Source organism: Pan troglodytes, chromosome 14, assembly GCF_028858775.2.
Source record: "Pan troglodytes isolate AG18354 chromosome 14, NHGRI_mPanTro3-v2.0_pri, whole genome shotgun sequence".
NCBI classification, from domain to species: domain Eukaryota; kingdom Metazoa; phylum Chordata; class Mammalia; order Primates; family Hominidae; genus Pan; species Pan troglodytes.
In genome coordinates this window covers 12,165,298-12,182,525 of record NC_072412.2, presented here as the reverse complement: position 1 = coordinate 12,182,525, position 17,228 = coordinate 12,165,298, and positions in this window count along the sequence as shown.

Sequence of the window (17,228 nt, the reverse complement as noted above, 5' to 3'; positions counted from 1 at the left end):
TGGAATGGAATGGAATGGAATGGAATGGAATCAACCCGAATGGAATATAATGGAATGGAATGAACCGGAATGGAATGGAATGGAATGGAATGGAATGGAATGGAATGGAATCAAACCGAGTGGAATGGCATGGAGTGGAATGGAATGGAAAGGAATGGAATCAACCCGATTGGAATGGAATGGAATGGAATGGAATGGAATCTATCCGAATGGATTGGAATGGAAAGGAATGGAATGGAATGGAATGGAATGGAATGGAATGGAATGGAATCAACCCGCATGGAATGGAATGGAGTGGAACCAACTCGAATGGAATGGAATGGACTGGAATGGAATGGAATCAACCGGAATTCAATGGAATGGAATGGAATGGAATCACCACGAATGGAATGGATTGGAATGGAATGGAATGGAATGGAATATAATGGAATGGAATCAACCAGAATGGAATGGAATGGAATGGAATGGAATGAAATGGAATGGAATGCAATCAATCGGAATGGAATGGAATGGAATGGAATGCAATGGAATCAACCCGAATGGAATGGAATGAAGTGGAATCAAATCGAGTGCAATGGAATGGAATCGAATGGAATGGAATGGATTCAACCAGAATGGAATGGAAAGGAATGGAATCAACCGGAATGGAATGAAATGGAAAGGAATGGAATGGAATGGAATGAAAAGGAATGGAATGGAATCAACCCGAATGGAATTTAATGGAATGGAATGGAATCAACCAGAATGGAATGGAATCGAATGGAATGGAATGGAATCAACCCAAATCGAATGGAATGGAATGGAATGGAATGGAATCAACCTGAATGGAATGAAATGGAATGGAATTGAATGGAATGGAATCCACCGGAATGGAATGGAATGGAATGGAATGGAATGGTATGGAATCAACCCGAATGGAGTCGAATGGAATGGAAAGGAATGGAATCAACCCGAATGGAATGCAATGGAATGGAATGGAATGGAATGGAATCAACCCGAATGTAATGGAATGCAATGGAATGGAATGGAATGGAATGGAGTCAACCCGGATGGAATGCAATGGAATGGAATGGAATGAAATGGAATGGAATGGAATCAACCCGAATGGAATGCAATGGAATGGAATGGAATGGAATCAACTCGAATGGAATAGAATGGAAAGGATTGGAATGGAATGGAATGGAATCAACCCGAATGGAATGGAATACAATGGAATGGAATGGAATGGAAAGGGATGGAATCAACTCGAATGGAATGGAATGGAATGGAACGGAATGGAATGAAATGGAATAAACCCGAATGGAATGGAATGGCATGGAATGGAATGGAATGAAATCAACCCGAATGGAATGGAAGGGAATGGAATGGAAAGGAAAAAACCCGAATGGAATGGAATGGAATGGAATGGAATGGAATGGAATGGAATGGAATGGAATCAAACCGAATGGAATGGAATGGAATGGAATGGAATGGAACGGAATGGAATGGAATGGAATGGAAGGGAATGAAATGGAAGGGAATTTAATCACACCGAATGGAATGGAATGGAATGGAATGGAATCAACCCGAATGGAATGGAATGCAATGGAATGACATGGAATGGATTCAACCCGAATGGAATTGATTGGAGTGGAATCAACTCGAATGGAATGGAATGGAATGGAATGGCACGGGATGGAATGGTATGGAATAGAATCGAATGGAATTGAATCAACACGATTGGAGTGGATTGGAATGGAATGTAATTGAATGGAATGGGGTGGAATTGAATCAATCCGAGTGGAATGGAATGGATTGGAATGGAGTGGAGGGGAATGAAATGGAATGGAATGGAGTGGAGTGGAATGTAATGGAATGGAATCAACCTGAGTGGAGTGTAATGGAATGGAATGGAATGGAATGGAATAAAATGGAATGGAAGCAACTCAAATGCAATGGAATGGAATGGAATGGAATGGAATCAACCCGAATGGAATGGAATGGAATGGAATGGAATGCAATGGAATGGAATGGAATCAACTCGAATGGAATGGAATGCAATGGAATGGAATGGAATCGAATCATCACGAATGGAATGCAACGGAATGGAATCAACTCAAATGGAATGGAATGCAATGGAAAGGAATGGAATGGAATCAACCCGAATGGAGTGGAATGGAATGGAATGGAATGGAAGCAACCCGAATGGAATGGAATGGAATCGAATGGAATGGAATGGAATGGAATCAACCGGAATGGAATGGAATGGAATGGAATGGAATGGAAGGGAATGGAATCAAATCGAATGGAATGGAATGGAGTGGAATGGAATGGAAAGGAATGGAATCAACCCGAATGGAATGGAATGGAATGGAATGGAATCAAACCGAATGGAATGGAATGGAATGGAATGGAATGGAATGGAATCGATCCGAAAGGAATGGAATGGTAAGGAATGGAATGGAATGGAAGGGAATGGAATCAACCCTCATGGAATGAAATGGAGTGGAATCAACTCGAATGGAATGGAATGGAATGGAATACACCCGAATGAAATGGAATGGAGGGGAATGGAATGGAATGGAAAGGAACCAACCCGAATGGAATGGAATTGAATGGAATGGAATGGAATGGAAAGGAATGGAATGGAATGGAATGGAATGGAATGGAATGCAATGGAATGGAATGGAAAGTAACTAACCCGAATGGAATGGAATGGAACGGAATGGAATGGAATGGAATGGAAGGGAATGAAATGGAAGGGAATTTAATCACACCGAATGGAATGGAATGGAATGGAATGGAATGGAATCAACCCGAATGGAATGGAATGCAATGTAATGACATGGGATGGATTCAACCCGAATGGAATTGATTGGAATGGAATCAACTCGAATGGAATGGAATGGAATGGAATGGCACGGGATGGAATGGTATGGAATAGAATTGAATGGAATTGAATCAACACGATTGGAGTGGATTGGAATGGAATGTAATTGAATGGAAAGGGGTGGAATTGAATCAATCCGAGTGGAATGGAATGGAATGGAATGGAGTGGAGGGGAATGAAATGGAATGGAATGGAGTGGAGTGGAATGGAATGGAATGGAATCAACCTGAGTGGAGTGTAATGGAATGAAATGGAATGGAATGGAATAAAATGGAATGGAAGCAACTCAAATGCAATGCAATGGAATGGAATGGAATGGAATCAACCCGAATGGAATGGAATGGAATGGAATGCAATGGAATGGAATGGAATCAACTCGAATGGAATGGAATGCAATGGAATGGAATGGAATCGAATCATCACGAATGGAATGGAACGGAATGGAATCAACTCAAATGGAATGGAATGCAATGGAAAGGAATTTAATGGAATCAACCCGAATATAGAGGAATGGAACGGAAATGAATGGAATGAAAAGGAATGGAATGGAATGCAACCAATCCAAATGGAATGGAATGGACTGGAATCAACCCGAATGGAATGGAGTGAAGTGGAATCAAATCGAATGGAATGGAATGGAATGGAATGGAGTGGAATTGAATGGCATGGATTCAACACGAATGGAATGGAATGGAATTCAATTAACCGGAATCGAATGGAATGGAATGGAATCAACCCGAATGGAATTTAAGGGAATGGAATGGAATGCAATGGACTGGAATGGAATCAACCCGAATGGAATGGAATTGAATGGAATGGAATGGAATAAACCCGAGTGGAATGGAATGGAATGGAATGGAATGCAATCTATCTGAATGGAATGCAATGGAAAGGAATGGAATGGAATGGAATGGAATGGAATCAACCCGCATGGAATGGAATGGAGTGGAATCAAATCGAATGGAATGGAATGGAATGGAATGGAATGGAATCAAGCCGAATGCAATGGAATGGAATCAACACGAATGGAATGGATTGGAGTGGAATGGAATGGAATGGAATGGAATGGAAAGGAATCAACACGAATGGAATGGAATGGAATGGAATGGAATGGAATGGAATGGAATGGAATGGAATGCAATCAATCCGAATGGAATGCAATGGAATGGAATGCAATGGAATAAACCCGAATGGAATGGAATGAAGTGGAATCAAATCGAGTGCAATGGAATGGATTAGAATGGAATGGAATGGATTCAACGAGAATGGAATGGAATGGAATGGAATGGAATAGAATGGAATGGAATGGAATGGAATGAAATGGAAAGGAATGGAATGGAATGGAAAGGAATGGAATGGAATCAACCCGAATGGAATTTAATGGAATGGAATGGAATCAACCAGAATGGAATGGAATCGAATGGAATGGAATGGAATCAACCCGAATGGAATGGAATGGAATGGAATGGAATCAACGTGAATGGAATTCAATGGAATGGAATTGAATGGAATGGAATCCACCGGAATGGAATGGAATGGAATGGAATGGAATGGAATGGAATGGTATGGAATCAACCTGAATGGAGTCGAATGGAATGGAAAGGAATGGAATCAACCCGAATGGAGTGCAATGGAATGGAATGGAATCAACCCGAATGTAATGGAATGCAATGGAATGGAATGGAATGGAATGGAGTCAACCCGGATGGAATGCAATGGAATGGAATGGAATGAAATGGAATGGAATGGAATCAACCCGAATGGAATCGAATGCAATGGAATGGAATGGAATGGAATCAACTCGAATTGAATGAAATGGAATGGATTGGAATGGAATGGAATGGAATCAACCCGAATGGAATGGAATACAATGGAATGGAATGGAATGGAAAGGGATGGAATCAACTAGAATGGAATGGAATGGAATGGAATGGAATGGAATGAAATGGAATAAACCCGAATGGAATGGAAAGGAATGGAATGAAATCAACCCGAATGGAATGGAAGGGAATTGAATGGAAAGGAAAAAACCCGAATGGAATGGAATGGAATGGAATGGAATGGAATGGAATGGAGTGGAATGAAATGGAATAAACCCGAATGGAATGGAATGGAATGGAATGGAATGGAATGAAATCAACCCGAATGGAATGGAAGGGAATGGAATGGAAAGGAAAAAACCCGAATGGAATGGAATGGAATGGAATGGAATGGAATGGAATGGAATGAAATGGAATGGAATCAAACCGAATGGAATGGAATGGAATGGAATGGAATGGAATCAACCGGAATGGAATGGAATGGAATGGAATCAAACCGAGTGGAATGGAATGGAGTGGAATGGAATGGAATGGAATGGGAAGAATGGAATCAACCCGATTGGAATGGAATGGAATGGAATGGAATGGAATGGAATGGAATCAAACCGAATGGAATGGAATGGAATGGAATGGAATGGAATGGAATGGAATCTATCCAAATGGAATGGAATGGTCAGGAATGGAATGGAATGGAATGGAATGGAATCAACCTGCATGGAATGAAATGGAAAGGAATCAACTCGAATGGAATGGAATAGAATGGAATGGAATAAATCCGAATGGAATGGAATAAATCCGAATGGAATGGAATGGAGGGGAATGGAATGGAATGGAATGGAAAGGAATCAACCCGAATGGAATGCAATGGAATGGAATGGAATGGAATGCAATGGAATAAACCCGAATGGAATGGAATGGAATGGAATGGAATGGAATGGAATGGAATGGAATCAACCGGAATGGAATGGAATGGAATGGAATGGAATGGAATGGAATGGAATGGAATCAAACCAAATGGTATGGAATGGAGTGGAATGGAATGGAAAGGAATGGAATCAACCCGAATGGAATGGAATTGAATGGAATTGAATGGAATGGAATCACACCGAATGGAATGGAATGGAATGGAATAGAATGGAATGGAATGGAATCTGTCCGAAAGGAATGGAATGGTAAGGAATGGAATGGAATGGAAGGGAATGGAATCAACCCTCATGGAATGAAATGGAGTGGAATCAACTCGAATGGAATGGAATGGAATGGAATAAACCCGAATGAAATGGAATGGAATGCAATGGAATGGAATGGAAAGTAATCAACCCGAATGGAATGGAATGGAATGGCATGGAATGGAATGGAATGGAAGGGAATGAATTGGAAGGGAATTTAATCACACCGAAAGGAATGGAATGGAATGGAATGGAATGGAATGAAATGGGATGTAATCACCTCGAATGGAACGGAATGGAATGGAATGGAATGAAATGGAATAAACCCGAATGGAATGGAGTGGAATGGAATGGAATGGAATGGAATGGAAAGGAATCAACCCGAATGGAATGGAATGGAATGGAATAAACCGGAATGGAATGGAATGGAATGGAATGGAATAGAATCAAACCGAGTGGAATGGCATGGAGTGGAATGGAATGGATTAGAATCAAACCGAGTGGAATGGCATGGAGTGGAATGGAATGGAAAGGAATGGAATCAACCCGATTGGAATGGAATGGAATGGAATGGAATGGAATGGAATCTATCCGAGTGGATTGGAATGGAAAGGAATGGAATGGAATGGAATGGAATGGAATGGAATGGAATGGAATCAACCCGCATGGAATGGAATGGAGTGGAACCAACTCGAATGGAATGGAATGGATTGGAATGGAATGGAATCAACCCGAATTCAATGGAATGGAATGGAATGGAATCAACACGAATGGAATGGAATGGAATGGAATGGAATGGAATGGAATGGAATGGAATCAACCCGAATGGAATGGAATGGAATGGAATGGAATGAAATGGAATGGAATGCAATCAATCCGAATGGAATGGAATGGAATGGAATGCAATGGAATCAACCCGAATGGAATGGAATGAAGTGGAATCAAATCGAGTGCAATGGTATGGAATCGAATGGAATGGAATGGATTCAACCAGAATGGAATGGAAAGGAATGGAATCAACCGGAATGGAATGAAATGGCAAGGAATGGAATGGAATGGAATGGAAAGGAATGGAATGGAATCAACCCGAATGGAATTTAATGGAATGGAATGGAATCAGCCAGAATGGAATGGAATGGAATGGAATGGAATGGAATCAACCCGAATGGAATGGAATGGAATGGAATGGAATGGAATCAACCTGAATGGAATGAAATGGAATGGAATTGAATGGAATGGAATCCACCGGAATGGAATGGAATGGAATGGAATGGAAAGGAATGGAATGGTATGGATTCAACCCGAATGGAGTCGAATGGAATGGAAAGGAATGGAATCAACCCGAATGGAATGCAATGGAATGGAATGGAATGGAATGGAATCAACCCGAATGTAATGGAATGCAATGGAATGGAATGGAATGGAATGGAGTCAACACGGATGGAATGCAATGGAATGGAATGGAATGAAATGGAATGGAATGGAATCAACCCGAATGGAATGGAATGCAATGGAATGGAATGGAATGGAATCAACTCGAATTGAATAGAATGGAAAGGATTGGAATGGAATGGAATGGAATCAACCCGAATGGAATGGAATACAATGGAATGGAATGGAATGGAAAGGGATGGAATCAACTCGAAAGGAATGGAATGGAATGGAATGGAATGGAATGGAATGGAATGGAATGGAATGAAATGGAATAAACCCGAATGGAATGGAATGGAATGGAATGGAATGAAATCAACCCGAATGGAATGGAAGGGAATGGAATGGAAAGGAAAAAACCCGAATGGAATGGAATGGAATGGAATGGAATGGAATGGAATCAAACCGAATGGAATGGAATGGAATGGAATGGAACGGAATGGAATGGAATGGAATGGTAAGAAATCAACCGGAATGGAATGGAAGGGAATGGAATGGAAAGGAAAAAACCCGAATGGAATGGAATGGAATGGAATGGAATGGAATGGAATCAAACAGAATGGAATGGAATAGAATGGAATGGAATGGAACGGAATGGAATGGAATGGAATGGAAGGGAATGAAATGGAAGGGAATTTAATCACACCGAATGGAATGGAATGGAATGGAATGGAATGGAATCAACCCGAATGGAATGGAATGCAATGGAATGACATGGAATGGATTCAACCCGAATGGAATTGATTGGAATGGAATCAACTCGAATGGAATGGAATGGAATGGAATGGCACGGGATGGAATGGTATGGAATAGAATCGAATGGAATTGAATCAACCCGATTGGAGTGGATTGGAATGGAATGTAATTGAATGGAATGGGGTGGAATTGAATCAATCCGAGTGGAATGGAATGGAATGGAATGGAGTGGAGGGGAATGAAATGGAATGGAATGGAGTGGAGTGGAATGTAATGGAATGGAATCAACCTGAGTGGAGTGTAATGGAATGGAATGGAATGGAATGGAATAAAATGGAATGGAAGCAACTCAAATGCAATGCAATGGAATGGAATGGAATGGAATCAACCCGAATGGAATGGAATGGAATGGAATGGAATGCAATGGAATGGAATGGAATGGAATCAACCCGAATGGAATGGAATGGAATGGAATGGAATGCAATGGAATGGAATGGAATCAACTCGAATGGAATGGAATGTAATGGAATGGAATGGAATCGAATCATCACGAATGGAATGGAACGGAATGGAATCAACTCAAATGCAATGGAATGCAATGGAAAGGAATGGAATGGAATCAACCCGAATGGAGTGGAATGGAATGGAATGGAATGGAAGCAACCCGGATGGAATGGAATGGAATCGAATGGAATGGAATGGAATGGAATCAACCGGAATGGAATGGAATGGAATGGAATGGAATGGAATGGAAGGGAATGGAATCAAACCGAATGGAATGGAATGGAGTGGAATGGAATGGAAAGGAATGGAATCAACCCGAATGGAATGGAATGGAATGGAATGGAATGGAATGGAATGGAATGGAATCAAACCGAATGGAATGGAATGGAATGGAATAGAATGGAATGGAATGGAATCTATGCGAAAGGAATGGAATGGTAAGGAATGGAATGGAATGGAAGGGAATGGAATCAACCCTCATGGAATGAAATGGAGTGGAATCAACTCGAATGGAATGGAATGGAATGGAATAAACCCGAATGAACTGGAATGGAGGGGAATGGAATGGAAAGGAAAGGAACCAACCCGAATGGAATGGAATTGAATGGAAGGGAATGGAATGGAATGGAAGGGAATGAAATGGAAGGGAATTTAATCACACCGAATGGAATGGAATGGAATGGAATGGAATCAACCCGAATGGAATGGAATGCAATGGAATGACATGGAATGGCTTCAACCCGAATGGAATTGATTGGAATGGAATCAACTCGAATGGAATGGAATGGAATGGAATGGAATGGCACGGGATGGAATGGTATGGAATAGAATCAAATGGAATTGAATCAACCCGATTGGAGTGGATTGGAATGGAATGTAATTGAATGGAATGGGGTGGAATTGAATCAATCCGAGTGGAATGGAATGGAATGGAATGGAGTGGAGGGGAATGAAATGGAATGGAATGGAGTGGAGTGGAATGGAATGGAATGGAATCAACCTGAGTGGAATGGAATGGAATGGAATGGAATGGAATAAAATGGAATGGAAGCAACTCAAATGCAATGGAATGGAATGGAATGGAATGGAATCAACCCGAATGGAATGGAATGGAATGGAATGCAATGGAATGGAATGGAATCAACTCGAATGGAATGGAATGCAATGGAATGGAATGGAATGGAATCATCACGAATGGAATGGAACGGAGTGGAATCAACTCAAATAGAATGGAATGCAATGGAAAGGAATGGAATGGAATCAACCCGAATGGAGTGGAATGGAACGGAATGGAATGGAATGAAAAGGAATGGAATGGAATGCAATCAATCGAAATGGAATGGAATGGAATGGAATCAACCCGAATGGAGTGGAGTGAAGTGGAATCAAATGGAATGGAATGGAATGGAATGGAATGGAATCAACTCGAATGGAATAGAATGGAAAGGATTGGAATGGAATGGAATGGAATCAACCCGAATGGAATGGAATACAATGGAATGGAATGGAATGGAAAGGGATGGAATCAACTCGAATGGAATGGAATGGAATGGAACGGAATGGAATGAAATCAACCCGAATGGAATGGAAGGGAATGGAATGGAAAGGAAAAAACCCGAATGGAATGGAATGGAATGGAATGGAATGGAATGGAATGGAATGGAATCAAACCGAATGGAATGGAATGGAATGGAATGGAACGGAATGGAATGGAATGGAATGGAAGGGAATGAAATGGAAGGGAATTTAATCACACCGAATGGAATGGAATGGAATGGAATGGAATGGAATCAACCCGAATGGAATGGAATGCAATGGAATGACATGGAATGGATTCAACCCGAATGGAATTGATTGGAGTGGAATCAACTCGAATGGAATGGAATGGAATGGAATGGCACGGGATGGAATGGTATGGAATAGAATCGAATGGAATTGAATCAACACGATTGGAGTGGATTGGAATGGAATGTAATTGAATGGAATGGGGTGGAATTGAATCAATCCGAGTGGAATGGAATGGATTGGAATGGAGTGGAGGGGAATGAAATGGAATGGAATGGAGTGGAGTGGAATGTAATGGAATGGAATCAACCTGAGTGGAGTGTAATGGAATGGAATGGAATGGAATAAAATGGAATGGAAGCAACTCAAATGCAATGGAATGGAATGGAATGGAATGGAATCAACCCGAATGGAATGGAATGGAATGGAATGGAATGGAATGCAATGGAATGGAATGGAATCAACTCGAATGGAATGGAATGCAATGGAATGGAATGGAATCGAATCATCACGAATGGAATGCAACGGAATGGAATCAACTCAAATGGAATGGAATGCAATGGAAAGGAATGGAATGGAATCAACCCGAATGGAGTGGAATGGAATGGAATGGAATGGAAGCAACCCGAATGGAATGGAATGGAATCGAATGGAATGGAATGGAATGGAATCAACCGGAATGGAATGGAATGGAATGGAATGGAATGGAATGGAATGGAATCAACCGGAATGGAATGGAATGGAATGGAATGGAATGGAATGGAATGGAATCAAACCGAATGGAATGGAATGGAGTGGAATGGAATGGAAAGGAATGGAATCAACCCGAATGGAATGGAATGGAATGGAATGGAATCAAACCGAATGGAATGGAATGGAATGGAATGGAATGGAATGGAATGGAATGGAATGGAATCGATCCGAAAGGAATGGAATGGTAAGGAATGGAATGGAATGGAAGGGAATGGAATCAACCCTCATGGAATGAAATGGAGTGGAATCAACTCGAATGGAATGGAATGGAATGGAATACACCCGAATGAAATGGAATGGAGGGGAATGGAATGGAATGGAAAGGAACCAACCCGAATGGAATGGAATTGAATGGAATGGAATGGAATGGAATGGAATGGAATGGAATGCAATGGAATGGAATGGAAAGTAATTAACCCGAATGGAATGGAATGGAACGGAATGGAATGGAATGGAATGGAAGGGAATGAAATGGAAGGGAATTTAATCACACCGAATGGAATGGAATGGAATGGAATGGAATCAACCCGAATGGAATGGAATGCAATGCAATGACATGGGATGGATTCAACCCGAATGGAATTGATTGGAATGGAATCAACTCGAATGGAATGGAATGGAATGGAATGGCACGGGATGGAATGGTATGGAATAGAATTGAATGGAATTGAATCAACACGATTGGAGTGGATTGGAATGGAATGTAATTGAATGGAAAGGGGTGGAATTGAATCAATCCGAGTGGAATGGAATGGAATGGAATGGAGTGGAGGGGAATGAAATGGAATGGAATGGAGTGGAGTGGAATGGAATGGAATGGAATCAACCTGAGTGGAGTGTAATGGAATGAAATGGAATGGAATGTAATAAAATGGAATGGAAGCAACTCAAATGCAATGCAATGGAATGGAATGGAATGGAATCAACCCGAATGGAATGGAATGGAATGGAATGGAATGGAATGGAATGGAATGGAATGGAATCAACCCGAATGGAATATAATGGAATGGAATGAACCGGAATGGAATGGAATGGAATGGAATGGAATGGAATGGAATGGAATCAACCCGCATGGAATGGAATGGAGTGGAACCAACTCGAATGGAATGGAATGGACTGGAATGGAATGGAATCAACCGGAATTCAATGGAATGGAATGGAATGGAATCACCACGAATGGAATGGATTGGAATGGAATGGAATGGAATGGAATATAATGGAATGGAATCAACCAGAATGGAATGGAATGGAATGGAATGGAATGAAATGGAATGGAATGCAATCAATCGGAATGGAATGGAATGGAATGGAATGCAATGGAATCAACCCGAATGGAATGGAATGAAGTGGAATCAAATCGAGTGCAATGGAATGGAATCGAATGGAATGGAATGGATTCAACCAGAATGGAATGGAAAGGAATGGAATCAACCGGAATGGAATGAAATGGAAAGGAATGGAATGGAATGGAATGAAAAGGAATGGAATGGAATCAACCCGAATGGAATTTAATGGAATGGAATGGAATCAACCAGAATGGAATGGAATCGAATGGAATGGAATGGAATCAACCCAAATCGAATGGAATGGAATGGAATGGAATGGAATGGAATCAACCTGAATGGAATGAAATGGAATGGAATTGAATGGAATGGAATCCACCGGAATGGAATGGAATGGAATGGAATGGAATGGTATGGAATCAACCCGAATGGAGTCGAATGGAATGGAAAGGAATGGAATCAACCCGAATGGAATGCAATGGAATGGAATGGAATGGAATGGAATCAACCCGAATGTAATGGAATGCAATGGAATGGAATGGAATGGAATGGAGTCAACCCGGATGGAATGCAATGGAATGGAATGGAATGAAATGGAATGGAATGGAATCAACCCGAATGGAATGCAATGGAATGGAATGGAATGGAATCAACTCGAATGGAATAGAATGGAAAGGATTGGAATGGAATGGAATGGAATCAACCCGAATGGAATGGAATACAATGGAATGGAATGGAATGGAAAGGGATGGAATCAACTCGAATGGAATGGAATGGAATGGAACGGAATGGAATGAAATGGAATAAACCCGAATGGAATGGAATGGCATGGAATGGAATGGAATGAAATCAACCCGAATGGAATGGAAGGGAATGGAATGGAAAGGAAAAAACCCGAATGGAATGGAATGGAATGGAATGGAATGGAATGGAATGGAATGGAATCAAACCGAATGGAATGGAATGGAATGGAATGGAACGGAATGGAATGGAATGGAATGGAAGGGAATGAAATGGAAGGGAATTTAATCACACCGAATGGAATGGAATGGAATGGAATGGAATCAACCCGAATGGAATGGAATGCAATGGAATGACATGGAATGGATTCAACCCGAATGGAATTGATTGGAGTGGAATCAACTCGAATGGAATGGAATGGAATGGAATGGCACGGGATGGAATGGTATGGAATAGAATCGAATGGAATTGAATCAACACGATTGGAGTGGATTGGAATGGAATGTAATTGAATGGAATGGGGTGGAATTGAATCAATCCGAGTGGAATGGAATGGATTGGAATGGAGTGGAGGGGAATGAAATGGAATGGAATGGAGTGGAGTGGAATGTAATGGAATGGAATCAACCTGAGTGGAGTGTAATGGAATGGAATGGAATGGAATGGAATAAAATGGAATGGAAGCAACTCAAATGCAATGGAATGGAATGGAATGGAATCAACCCGAATGGAATGGAATGGAATGGAATGGAATGCAATGGAATGGAATGGAATCAACTCGAATGGAATGGAATGCAATGGAATGGAATGGAATCGAATCATCACGAATGGAATGCAACGGAATGGAATCAACTCAAATGGAATGGAATGCAATGGAAAGGAATGGAATGGAATCAACCCGAATGGAGTGGAATGGAATGGAATGGAATGGAAGCAACCCGAATGGAATGGAATGGAATCGAATGGAATGGAATGGAATGGAATCAACCGGAATGGAATGGAATGGAATGGAATGGAATGGAATGGAATGGAATGGAATGGAATCAAATCGAATGGAATGGAATGGAGTGGAATGGAATGGAAAGGAATGGAATCAACCCGAATGGAATGGAATGGAATGGAATGGAATCAAACCGAATGGAATGGAATGGAATGGAATGGAATGGAATCGATCCGAAAGGAATGGAATGGTAAGGAATGGAATGGAATGGAAGGGAATGGAATCAACCCTCATGGAATGAAATGGAGTGGAATCAACTCGAATGGAATGGAATGGAATGGAATACACCCGAATGAAATGGAATGGAGGGGAATGGAATGGAATGGAAAGGAACCAACCCGAATGGAATGGAATTGAATGGAATGGAATGGAATGGAATGGAATGGAATGGAATGGAATGGAATGCAATGGAATGGAATGGAAAGTAACTAACCCGAATGGAATGGAATGGAACGGAATGGAATGGAATGGAATGGAAGGGAATGAAATGGAAGGGAATTTAATCACACCGAATGGAATGGAATGGAATGGAATGGAATGGAATCAACCCGAATGGAATGGAATGCAATGGAATGACATGGGATGGATTCAACCCGAATGGAATTGATTGGAATGGAATCAACTCGAATGGAATGGAATGGAATGGAATGGCACGGGATGGAATGGTATGGAATAGAATTGAATGGAATTGAATCAACACGATTGGAGTGGATTGGAATGGAATGTAATTGAATGGAAAGGGGTGGAATTGAATCAATCCGAGTGGAATGGAATGGAATGGAATGGAGTGGAGGGGAATGAAATGGAATGGAATGGAGTGGAGTGGAATGGAATGGAATGGAATCAACCTGAGTGGAGTGTAATGGAATGAAATGGAATGGAATGGAATAAAATGGAATGGAAGCAACTCAAATGCAATGCAATGGAATGGAATGGAATGGAATCAACCCGAATGGAATGGAATGGAATGGAATGCAATGGAATGGAATGGAATCAACTCGAATGGAATGGAATGCAATGGAATGGAATGGAATCGAATCATCACGAATGGAATGGAACGGAATGGAATCAACTCAAATGGAATGGAATGCAATGGAAAGGAATTTAATGGAATCAACCCGAATATAGAGGAATGGAACGGAAATGAATGGAATGAAAAGGAATGGAATGGAATGCAACCAATCCAAATGGAATGGAATGGACTGGAATCAACCCGAATGGAATGGAGTGAAGTGGAATCAAATCGAATGGAATGGAATGGAATGGAATGGAGTGGAATTGAATGGCATGGATTCAACACGAATGGAATGGAATGGAATTCAATTAACCGGAATCGAATGGAATGGAATGGAATCAACCCGAATGGAATTTAAGGGAATGGAATGGAATGCAATGGACTGGAATGGAATCAACCCGAATGGAATGGAATTGAATGGAATGGAATGGAATAAACCCGAGTGGAATGGAATGGAATGGAATGGAATGCAATCTATCTGAATGGAATGCAATGGAAAGGAATGGAATGGAATGGAATGGAATGGAATGGAATCAACCCGCATGGAATGGAATGGAGTGGAATCAAATCGAATGGAATGGAATGGAATGGAATGGAATGGAATCAAGCCGAATGCAATGGAATGGAATCAACACGAATGGAATGGATTGGAGTGGAATGGAATGGAATGGAATGGAATGGAAAGGAATCAACACGAATGGAATGGAATGGAATGGAATGGAATGGAATGGAATGGAATGGAATGCAATCAATCCGAATGGAATGCAATGGAATGGAATGCAATGGAATAAACCCGAATGGAATGGAATGAAGTGGAATCAAATCGAGTGCAATGGAATGGATTAGAATGGAATGGAATGGATTCAACGAGAATGGAATGGAATGGAATGGAATGGAATAGAATGGAATGGAATGGAATGGAATGGAATGAAATGGAAAGGAATGGAATGGAATGGAAAGGAATGGAATGGAATCAACCCGAATGGAATTTAATGGAATGGAATGGAATCAACCAGAATGGAATGGAATCGAATGGAATGGAATGGAATCAACCCGAATGGAATGGAATGGAATGGAATGGAATCAACGTGAATGGAATTCAATGGAATGGAATTGAATGGAATGGAATCCACCGGAATGGAATGGAATGGAATGGAATGGAATGGAATGGAATGGTATGGAATCAACCTGAATGGAGTCGAATGGAATGGAAAGGAATGGAATCAACCCGAATGGAGTGCAATGGAATGGAATGGAATCAACCCGAATGTAATGGAATGCAATGGAATGGAATGGAATGGAATGGAGTCAACCCGGATGGAATGCAATGGAATGGAATGGAATGAAATGGAATGGAATGGAATCAACCCGAATGGAATCGAATGCAATGGAATGGAATGGAATGGAATCAACTCGAATTGAATGAAATGGAATGGATTGGAATGGAATGGAATGGAATCAACCCGAATGGAATGGAATACAATGGAATGGAATGGAATGGAAAGGGATGGAATCAACTAGAATGGAATGGAATGGAATGGAATGGAATGGAATGAAATGGAATAAACCCGAATGGAATGGAAAGGAATGGAATGAAATCAACCCGAATGGAATGGAAGGGAATTGAATGGAAAGGAAAAAACCCGAATGGAATGGAATGGAATGGAATGGAATGGAATGGAATGGAGTGGAATGAAATGGAATAAACCCGAATGGAATGGAATGGAATGGAATGGAATGGAATGAAATCAACCCGAATGGAATGGAAGGGAATGGAATGGAAAGGAAAAAACCCGAATGGAATGGAATGGAATGGAATGGAATGGAATGGAATGAAATGGAATGGAATCAAACCGAATGGAATGGAATGGAATGGAATGGAATGGAATCAACCGGAATGGAATGGAATGGAATGGAATCAAACCGAGTGGAATGGAATGGAGTGGAATGGAATGGAATGGAATGGGAAGAATGGAATCAACCCGATTGGAATGGAATGGAATGGAATGGAATGGAATGGAATCAAACCGAATGGAATGGAATGGAATGGAATGGAATGGAATGGAATGGAATCTATCCAAATGGAATGGAATGGTCAGGAATGGAATGGAATGGAATGGAATGGAATCAACCTGCATGGAATGAAATGGAAAGGAATCAAC